The sequence below is a fragment of the Dipodomys merriami genome, unplaced genomic scaffold (genome assembly GCF_024711535.1).
Source record: "Dipodomys merriami isolate MVZ:Mamm:240054 unplaced genomic scaffold, mDipMer1.0.p SCAF_340, whole genome shotgun sequence".
In the NCBI taxonomy this organism is placed as follows: Eukaryota; Metazoa; Chordata; class Mammalia; order Rodentia; family Heteromyidae; genus Dipodomys; species Dipodomys merriami.
This window is the reverse complement of record NW_027204938.1, coordinates 626,189-636,100: the sequence shown is the minus strand read 5'-3', so window position 1 is coordinate 636,100 and position 9,912 is coordinate 626,189.

The window sequence follows — 9,912 nt, the reverse complement described above, 5'->3', positions numbered from 1 at the left end:
AAGAAACCAATCAAACCACAGGAAAACCAAACAGCACATTCAGACCAGAGACTCTACCAAGAGACGTGATGGGCACAAGAGAGATAGAGGATCTTCTCATCAACTCCCTCCCCCCCAAAAAATCAAAGAAATACTTTTTGTACCTTTTAAAATTTTTGTTGAAAATTGTTTTCTATTAATTTTTTTACATCATAATTTTTATTTTAGATGTATATGTGTGTAAGTGTGCGTGTGATTTTTTAAAATCTGTACTGATTTTTTGGGTTTGTTTCTTTTTTTATCCTTTTCATTCTTTTCATTTTTTGCTCTTTCATTCTTTTTTGTGTGACTTAATTGCTGTTCTGATCCTCCTCAGGTATATACCTGTTGTCAATAATAAGACCTTATCCCCCATTGTGTACACACTTAATACAGAAATGTATTACTCAGTTCAAAAACTCTTAGTCATAAATTCTTTAATAGCATTATTATTTTTATACACATATAAAGCCTATGTACAAACATGAAAAAGGAAATCAAACAAAACTTAGAAAGTGCCAAAACCTCCCCTGCTCCAGGATTGGAAGGATCAACATCGTGAAAATGCCAATATTTCCAAAGGCTATCTAAAAATTTAGTCCGATACCTAATCAATATTCCAACCTCATTCTTCAAGGAAATAGAGGAGGCAATCCCAAAATTCATAGAGAACAACAAAAGACCTCAAATAGCAAAAACGACCCTTAACAGAAAGAACAGTGCTGGAGGAATATCAATACCAAATTTCAAACTATATTACAAAGCAATAGTAATCAAAACACCTTGGGACTGGCACAAGAACAAACCTCAGGATCAATGGATTAGAAGTGAAAAATCAGAAATGAACCTACAGACATATAGCCAACTAATCTTTGATAAGGAAGCTAAAAAAATATAAGATAGAAAAAAGAAAACCTCTTGAGAAAATGGTGCTGGCAAAATTGGTTAATCACTTGTAGAAAACTAAAGATAGAACCTTATATATGACCCTGCTCCAGAACCAACATCAAATGGATCAAAGACCTCGGAGTCAAAGCAAACACTCTGAAAACATTACAGGACAGAATAGGGGAAACCCTAGTACTACTTGGCACAGGCCAAATTTTCTTAATTGAGACCCAGAAAACACAACAAATCAAAGAAAGGTTGGACAAATGGGATTGCATGAAATTGCAGAACTTCTGCATGGCAAAGGACATAATTAGAAGATCAATAGAAAGCCCACGGATTGGGAGAAGATCTTCAATAGTCATACAATGTACAAGGGTCTCATATTTAAATATACCCGGAACTCAAAAAAATAAATCCCCCAACAACAAGTCTTCAAAAAAAACTGCCCAATAAATAAGTGGGCTAAAGACTCAAAGAGAAACTTCTCTGAAGGAGAAAGAAGCATGACCAATAGACACATGAAGAATTGCTCAACCTCCCTAGTCATAAAAGAAATGCAAATAAAAACAACATTGTGATACCACCTCACCTCATAGAATGGCTATGATTAAGAACTCTAATAACAACATATGCTAGAAGGGATGTGGATAGTAGGGAAGCCTACTGCATTGTTGGTGAGAGAAAAACTTGTTCAACCACTTTGGAAAGTAGTATGAAGATTCCACAAAAGACTCCACATAGATCTCTCGTATGACCCAACAATCCCACTTTTGGGCATTTACCCAAATGATCACAAATAAGACCATACTAAAGCTACCAGCACAACTATTTTTACTGCAGCATTATTTACCTTAGCTAAGATGGAAGCAACCAGACACCCCTCAGTAGATGAATGGATCAAGAAAATGTATATATTCACAATGGAATTCTATGGCTAAATTATAAAGAATGACATTGCACCATTTGTTCAGAAATGGAAAGATGGAAAAATTATATTAAGTCAAGTAAGCCAGGCTCAAAGAAACATAGGTCCCATGGTTTCCCTTATTTGCAATAACTAGTATATGTTTGAAACAAGCAGAAAAGGTCAGATAATGTGATGTTAGGGACAATGAACCACAAGATAAATATTCAAATATTTTTTCTTACATGTGATTGTTACTATTTCTTTGTTGCTTTGAATGTCCCTCCCCCATGGTATAACCCTGCTTTCACTGTATTTGATGTTGGTATAATTTATGGAGGGAAAGGGAAAAAACAACTCGTTTAAATAGGGATACTGGTGGACCCATTGCAACAATCAGATGTACAAGTCGTTATGTAGAAAAACGAACTTTACAAATTTTGCCGGGGCAGGGTTGATGGGGGTGGGAGTTGGGAAGGGATGAAAAGGAGAAAAAAAGGAGGAAACATCAATACTTGATTAGAAATGTACTGATATCCTTGCTCATGTAATTGTAAACCCTATGTACGGTATTTTCACAATAAAAAATATCAATACTAAACACCTTAGAGAAATACAGATGATAACCTGGTATCTTTTCATTAAATTTGAACCACATATTTCTTCAATGAAATATAACTAAAAAATGTCGTCCTTGAAGGCAATTAATCCTGGTTAAAATGTAATGTTCTAGAAACCCTAAATCCCAGACAGCAGCTCCTGAAGCAGTTCTGGCACTATCACTTTTTATACATTCTGCTTAAACTCTTCTCTTTTCAATATCATTTGATGGCTATTATTTTGGAATTATGGCTAATATTTATTTGAATGCTATTTTTAAAGAATACACCATTTAATACTGGTTCTCTTTCTGTAACTTATGTCTAATCTATTCCCCAAAACACAGATATTTCAATTACATGAATTGGTTATTGAAGTTGAATGAGTGTGGAGAGGAAAAGAAGAAAAAAGATGTCTCTGTGGATATTTCATGTTAAAAATGTACCTATAAGCTATTTATCTTAAAATCATCTATTTTTCATTATGTTAGATTCTCATAAAATTTAATCTCTTAACTCACCCAATGAAAATGCAGCCTTATTTCATGCCTGCCAAAAGCAAACAACAAATTACTATTTATTTAAAATGTATTTTTAAAATTTTTTAAAAATTATTTTTTATTTAAAATCTATATTAAAAAAATTAGCCAAGGCAAATGTTTTATTAGATAATTAACTCATGTTAAGACACTATAGTGGGAGCCAGACAGGGGAAAAAAACTTTATTCTTCGTCGAGCTACTCTGTTTTACTTCACTTATTTCTGAAAGAATGAAATTCTGGCTGTGAAGCCTCTTGCTTGATATCCACAAAGTGTCATTCTTCCTTTATTAATAGGAGAATTTGGAGAAAGGATGAAAATTCACACTAAAAAAAGAGAAGAGAAAAAGAGAAGGATATCCTGGATGAGTGAGCAAACGGTGAACTATTAATGACAGCATCCATACGTCCAGGGCCTGGCTACACTCTCATCAGGCTCTGTGAGATTCTCGCCATTCAAACATACAACAGACAAGTTGAGTCTTGCTTACCTTCATTCAGTCATCTTCGTATGAGTCCAGTGGATGTTGGGTATAGTTTTTGTTTGTTGTTTGGGGATTATTTCCTCTTCTTTCTCCCGCACCTCAATTTTCAAAGGGTTTGTGGCTGATGTTAAGGGATTAAGTACTGAGTACTAAGAGACAAAGTACTGAGTACTTGGAACTGTCAAACTGATCAAGGAACTCCTATCTGAGAAATTGCATTTCTTCATAAGCTGTGTCATACCATCATTTGGCCCTCTGGAAAAGTAGAAACAAGTCTTAATAGTGCCTTTTAAATTGTATCCTCTAGTATTATAGATGTAGGACAGTACTGTATCATCCCTCTGTGAATATAAATACCTTGTACCTGCTTTATGATACGTAGAAGTAGTGAATGTGCTTTATCAGAGCTGTTTTTAATGATGTTACTCAAGAATGTTTTCTTTCCAATAAGAAATAAAACTCTCCCTCTTTGCCGACCACATGATCTTGTATTTAAAGAATCCCATAGATTCCACTCCCAAATTACTCAAGCTGATTCAAAACTTTGGCAAAGTAGCAGGGTATAAAACTAACCCCGCAAAATCAATGGATTTTCTGTATGACAACAATGAGAAAAGTGTGGCTGAAATTAGGAAAGTGACTCCATTTGTAATAGCCCAACAAAAAATAAATTACCTAGGAATCAACTTAACCAAAGAAGTGAAGGACCTCTATGATGAAAACTATAAAATCTTGAAAAAGGAAATCAACACAGAACTTAGAAAATGGCAAAACCTCCCATGCTCCTGGATTGGAAAGATTAACATCATGAAAATGGCAATACTTCCCAAGGATATGTTCAAATTCAAAGCAATACCCATCAAAATTCCAACCTCGTTCTTCAAGGAAATAGAAGAGCAATCCAAAAATTCATATGGAACAATAAAAGACCCTGAATGGCATAAACGCTAATCAACGGAAAGAACACTGATGGAGGAATATCAATACCAAATTTCAAACTCTACTATAAAGCCATAGTATTCAAAACAGCTTGGTATTGGCATAAGAACAGACCTCAGGACCAATGGAATAGAATTGAAAACCCAGAAATGAACCTACAGACCTATAGCCATCTAATGTTCGATAAGGGAGCTAAAACAATAGAATGGAAGAAAGACAGTCTCTTCAGTAAATGGTGCTGGCAAAATTGGTTAACTACTTGTAGAAAACTAAAGCTAGACCTTATATATCACCCTGCACAAGAATCAACTCTAAATGGATCAAAGACCTCGAAGTCAAAGCAGACACTCTGAAAGCATTACAGGATGGAATAGGAGAAACCCTAGGTCTCCTTGGCTCAGGCCAAAATTTTCTGAATAGAGACCCGGAAACACAACAAATCAAAGAAAGGCTGGACAAATGGGATTGCATGAAGTTGGAGAGCTTCTGCATGGCAAAGGACATAGCTAGCAAGATCAATAGAAAGCCCACGGAATGGGAGAACATCTTCACTAGCCATACAACGGACAAGGGTCTCATCTAAATTATACTTGAAACTCAAAAAATTAAATCCCCCAAGAACAAATCCTCAAAGAAACAATTGCCCAATAAATAAGTGGGCTCATTACTTAAAGAGAAACTTCTCTGAAGAAGAAAAAGGATGGCCAATAGACACATGAAGAAATGCTCAACCTCCCTAGCCATAAAAGAAATGCAAATCAAAACAACATTGAGATACCACCTCACTCCAGTTAGAATGGCAAAAATCAAGAACTCTAACAACAACAGATGCTGGGGGGGATGTGGACAGAAGGGAACCTTACTTCATTGTTGGTGGGATTGTAAACTTGTTCAACCACTTTGGAAAGCAGTATGGAGGTTCCTCGAAAGACTTCACATAGAGCTCCCCTATGACCCAGCAATCCCACTTTTGGGCATTTACCCAAATGTTTACAAACAAGACCACACTAAAGCTACCAGCACAACTATGTATATTGCAGCATTATTTACCAAAGCTAAGATATAGAACCAACCCAGATGCCCCTCAGTAGATGAATGGATCAAGAAAATGTGGTATATATACACAAAGGAATTCTATGCCTCCATCAGAAAGAATGACATTGCCCCATTTGTTAGGAAATGGAACAACTTGGAAAAAATATATTAAGTGAAGTAAGCCAGGCCCAAAGAAACATAGGTCCCATGGTTTCCCTTATTTGCAATATCCAGTATATGTATGAGTCAAGCAGAAAAGTTCAGATAATGTGATGTTAGGAAAATGAACCCTTAGATATGTATTTTAATGTTTTTTCTTTCATGCATGTGTTTCTAACTCATTTATTAGATTATTTCTTTGTTGCTTTTTATGTCCCTTCCCCACAGTATAACCCCTGCTTTCACATATTTGATGTCAGTATAACTTGTGGAGGAGATGGGGGAAAACAAGTCATTTAAGGATACAGGTAGACCTGTTGCAACAATGAGAAGTACAAGTTGTACGTATGTTCTGAGGGGGGGGGGAGGATGGGGGGAAGAATGGGTGGGGGGAGGGGAGAGGGTTGGAAGGGATGTGAACGGTAAACAAAGGAGGAGGCTACAATGCTTGGTAAGAAATGCATGCATTATCCTGCCCATTTAATTGTAACCCCTCTCTACAGTATGTTCACAAATAAAATTTAAAAAATGTTTTCTTTCCAGATTATGATTCAGAAGTTAAAAAAAATGGTGCCAGGTACCACAACAGTAACAGAACTTCGCATTTTTATGGGGTTTTGTTTTTTATCTTTTTTCTTTTTATTAATGGATGTGCTGGGTGTCTAGTTTTGTTCCCATGACTGCAGAACCTGGAAAAGCTATTGCTGCTATTGATGCATAACATACTGCTATTATTTCTCTCTCTCTCTCTCTCTCACTCTCTCCCTCTCTCTCTCTCTCTCTCTCTCTCTCTCTCTCTCTTCTCTCTCTCTCTCTCTCTCTCTCTCTCTCTCTCTCTCTATATATATATATATATATATATATATATATATGTGATTTGAATTTTTGGAAACTTTAGCTGTGCTGTCAAAGTTGGAAACAGTATCCCAGTTTACCGTGTTGAGTTGGTCTTGTACAGAAATTAATAGCCATATTGGTCTAAAAATATTAAACTTAATTTTTTCCATTTGTACAGTGGTAAATGCACTCTATTAAATATGCAAGGTCTTATCTACGTGGGTTTGATTACAGAAACGAATAAAGTATTCTCTAAATAATGAAAAAATGATGAGAAATCTAACATTTTGTTTTTCCTCATCTTAATCACGATGTCTGGGTAATGATTGTGGATATTAAATACAGTGCTCTAGAGTGATTAAACCCATTTATACAAAACGCTAACTACAAAAGTGATCATATGGAGAATGCTTCTTTATAAAAAAAAAAGCGTAGTCGCATCAAACAGGAAATGTTATCTATTTGCTTATTTCTTGTTTAGTATTTGTTAAATTCTGGTGTGCCATACTCAAGTCTCATAAAAGTATACAAGGATGGTAAGAATCTAATAACATGTATCATATTCAAATAATAGCTTAATTCCTGCTGTCTTATATGTATGTGGCTGTATTTGACTTTTGACTCAATTTCACATGGTATATTCCTCCAGTATATAAGCTGAAGGAAGATTACCTCTGGAAATATGCTATTTTTATATTGAAGGGAAAACAAGTCAGCTGTTAGACACAGAGAATGGGACAGAAATCCCCTAGAAATAGCCTGTAGCCATCTCTGGTTCACTTTTGTAAACTGAAGTAGCTCACATGACCCATCTTGACATTGCAGAGTAGAGTTAAATCTGAACTACAGGGAGCTGGTTCATGACATAGGGTAGTATGCCAAAATATGCAACACTTGTGATGAAGAGGGAAAAAAATGAGAACTATAATATAGTCAATCATACTTGCTATCACATGTCTCTGCAAGAAGGAAGTTATTATGTATCTTTGTTTCTAAAACTACTGAGATCTTCAAATCATGTCTTTAATGCTCGGATGTTACAGGAATTAGAGAACATTTTGATACTGAGACACCATAACATCTCATAGAAAGCTGGAGTAATCATTTCAATACTACATTTTGTTCTGCTAGAAGAAACCATTTTAAAGACAATACTTTATAATTTGTTACTTAGTATCATTTTTCCCAGAAATGGATTTTGTTAATATATGTGACTATCCACCAGAATAAATGACTTCATTTATCTGAATCTTGTGCAAATAGCATAGTCAATTAGATGTAAATGGGAGCTCATCAGTAGCACTTTTTAAAAATGCAAAAAAATGTGGTCAGGGAACCATTATACATATTTTTCAACCATCACCTTCCACATCCTCCTTCTTCCTTCATAGGAAACACATCCAATGAATAAAAAGGCTTAGATATTTGGAGCTTGACCATGAAAGTGGAAGCAGAAAATTATGGATGTCGGAGATGACTGTTAAGAGTGTTTTACATAATAATGTCACATGTAACAGCCCTATCAGTCCTGCAGGTTTTAAGAGTGTATTTCCTTAGTGATGTAATGGGAATGTCAGCCTTACTGGACTTAGTATTGTTTCCACTTCTTCTCTACCACTTGGCCGAAATTATAATACATAGTAATGGAATGAAATATTAATGCCATCTTAAGAAAGTCATTTAGGTCTCTGAAAATGTGACTTCATTGTACAGTTATTGCCTAGCATGCATGAATAACTGGGATCAATTCTTTAGTACCAAATAAATAGAAAAAGACAAACTGTAAATGGTGCTGTGCCTCAAGGGGTAGAGTGCTACCCTTGAGCAAAAAAATCCAAAACAAAACAAAAACTCCTCAGTAACAAACCCCTGGCCCTCACTTCAAGTTCCAGGTCTGGAAAAAAATAAATTTAGTTAATAAATGCAAAATAAAGAACCCATATTTGGAAAATATAATTGCTCCTTCCATGCTGATACATGACAATAGTCCTTAATTCATGTAGTTTATCTATATTAGAATACTGTGTTGAAAAAAAAAGTTTTGTTAATAAGTCATGGCTATTAATGCCAGGAGTGTGCTTAGATATCAGGTAAAAATTAATTCTGGAAATTCAAAGATTCCAGGATTTTGTGTGGTCACTGCTAATCACAAAGAGAAGGGTAGTCTAAGTGAGATTTAGAAATCTTTTTGGACAGTCATGGCACCAAAAAAGCAGGGGCTAATTAACAATTGTGACAGAAGAGAAGGAATAACTCCAGATGGAAGGAATAAATGATAATAATTACTAAGTTATACCAGCAACTGTTCTAGGGAACCATTTTTGGTTATTGAAGAACTAGTTATCAAGTAGGCTTATTCCTCATTGCCTTTAGCATGCTAAATCTCGTTGGCTAGTTCTTAATCTCTGAGTGATAAGTTGTATCTCCTTCTATGCTGTTCTTTCATACCTGATCTCCTTTGCTTTCTAAAGATCTCAGTCTTTCTATATTTCTCTATGAGCATTTCCTGATACTAAACACACCTAAACAGATGGCAGAGGGTACTAATGTAAGGGTCCCATTTCTCATGATTCATTAATGTAACAACATGGAAAAGGAGGACATATTTATTGCTACCTCAATTTTTCTGAACAGCTACAATGTCAGCATTTGATTCAAATTTCCATTTTTTTGTCTACATAGTGTCATGAAGTGCACATAAATACAAATATGAGCCAGGTGCTGGTGGCTAACGCCTACAATCCTAGCTACTCAAGGAGGTTGAGACCAGAGGATTGCAGTCCAAAGCAAGCCTGATCAGGAAAGTACATGAGACTCTTATCTTCCAATAACCACCAGAAACCTGGAAGTAGTGCTGTACCTAAAGTGGTAGAGTCCTCACCTGCAGCTGAAGAGCTGAGGGACAGTACTCAGGATCAGATTTCAAGCCCCCTGGCCAAAAAAATGCAAATATTATTTTAAGTTTCCCCAAAAGGAACTATGAAGTCAAGAGTTATGTTCCTAAGCAGAAAAATAATTCCAAAATGATTCAGTGCACCTACTTTTGTGGAGTTATTTAAGTTATGGCATCTTTGATGGGCATATTCTCTTCCTTTAAAAATTGTCCAATATTAACTTTATAATAAACTTCATTTAGTATTTCTTGGTTCAAAACAGAAATCTTAATACAGTTGATGTCACTTGGCTTTCTTACTTTCTCATTTCAAAGCCACCCAGGCAGGAGAGTCTGTTATACTCTTATCTGTAATTAAACACCAAAAAAGCCAGAAGTGAAGTTTTGGCTCAGGCAGTAGATTACTAGCTTTCGGGGAAGTTGGACAGGAAAGACAATTGTTCAGGGACATAGTCCAGCCTGTGAGTTCAAGCGCCAGAATCAGCACAAACTAAACAAACAAACAAACAAACAAGGAAAAAAACTCACATATTACTTTGGGACCATCCTTAAAGCACTGGTTTGAGAAGAGGCTCTTTTGCTGATCATACTCACTGAATGCTGCTTTTTTGTA